This window comes from Orycteropus afer, unplaced genomic scaffold, assembly GCF_000298275.1.
Source record: "Orycteropus afer afer isolate SDZICR_OR568_19922 unplaced genomic scaffold, OryAfe1.0 scaffold00540, whole genome shotgun sequence".
Lineage (NCBI taxonomy): Eukaryota > Metazoa > Chordata > Mammalia > Tubulidentata > Orycteropodidae > Orycteropus > Orycteropus afer.
In genome coordinates this window covers 1,652,625-1,654,045 of record NW_006922127.1, presented here as the reverse complement: position 1 = coordinate 1,654,045, position 1,421 = coordinate 1,652,625, and the positions used below count along the sequence as shown (strand labels likewise).

At 47.6% G+C, this 1,421-nt stretch overlaps 1 protein-coding gene across 1 annotated transcript in view; it reads right to left on the bottom strand.

Moving 5' to 3' along the window:
- MTUS2 (microtubule associated scaffold protein 2) overlaps window positions 1–1,421 on the bottom strand; it is a gene marked incomplete at its 3' end in the record, with an annotated part of 434,822 nt that overhangs the window by 48,530 nt on the left and 384,871 nt on the right. The gene's annotated exons all lie outside the window — the stretch shown is intronic.

Here is a 1,421-nt window from a genome sequence, read left to right as displayed (position 1 = left end):
GGGTGTGGTTTGGGCTTTGCTTCTGTGAAGATTGACAGCCTTGGAAACCCTGTGGTGCAGTTCCACTCTGTCCTCTAGGGGCGCTGTGGGTCAGAATCGACTCCATGGCAGTGGGTTTGGTTTGGGCTTTGCTTCTGTGAAGATTGACAGCCTCGGAAACCCAAGGAGGGGTTGCTATGAGTTGGGTCCGACTCAATGGCAAATAACAACAAGAAGCATCGCCCTGGGGTGGGTGTTCTGCATGTCGGTCTTTCTACTGTTGGGCTGAGAGCCAATCCATGGAAGTGAGTCCAGTTCCAGGCCCGAAGGACAACCCAGGGCCATAGTCTCAGGGATTCCACCAGTCTCTATCTAACCAGCAATTCTGGTCATTTTTGTGTTTTCAAATTTTGTTCCCTATTTTTCCTCCCACTCTATCCAGGATCTCCAGTTTTGATCCACTTTCCAAGTGCTTGACATCGGTAGCTGGGCACCATCTAGTTCTTCTGGTCTCAGGTCATGAACGTTGAGGTCCTTGTGGTCCACCTTATCTTTGGTCTCATTTTTTCCCAATAGTTGGCAACACTTTTGTGTGTGTTGTCACACACTTTTGCTGCAGGGATTAAGAATGTCACTTGCAATTCCATTGGGAAAGGGACTCTTGGGAGTGTGCTCCTAGTTTCCTTGGGACTTTGCCCATGCACCCCTTTTCTTTGCTGATTTCACTCTGTATCTTTTTGCTACAATAAATCTTAACTTCTGAGTCTTGTGAATCATTCTAGCAAACCATTGAGCCTGAGGGTGATCTTGGGTGCCCTGACAAAGTATGTTCATACAAAAGATGTTCGCTGCAATTCACTGTTTCATGACAGTTGAAGGTTGGAAACGGCCTAAATGCCAAATGGGAGTTAAAGAGTTCAATCAATTATAAGCCAGTATGAAACCTGGAGTTTCCAGATGGCACACATAGTTAGGTTCCTGACTCCCAGGAGAGGTTGGCTGTTCAAACAGACCCAGAGGAGGCCTGGCAACTGTTCTGAAAGCCCACAGCCTTGGAACCCCAGAGAGAAGTTCTCCTCCGTACACATGGGGCCACTAGAAGCCGGAATTGACTCAACAGTAACCGATGGCAACGACCAAAAGCAAACTCACTGCCATCGAGTTGATTCTGACTCATAGTGACCCCGACTGGGTATCTGGGGCTGCAAATCTTTTTTTTTTTAAACTTATTTTTTATTTTATTGTGATTTGGGTGAAAGTTTACAAAGACGATTCACTTTCCACACAGCAGCTCACATACACTTTGTCTCAGGACATTGACTGCCATTTCCCACAATGCAAGAGCTCCCCTCCCACTTCCTGCCCACAGTTACCTCTTCCCTGTGTCCATCCCTCCATGCACTCCTGCCCCCTGAGCTGTCTCCCTGTGCATAAGCAGCCCT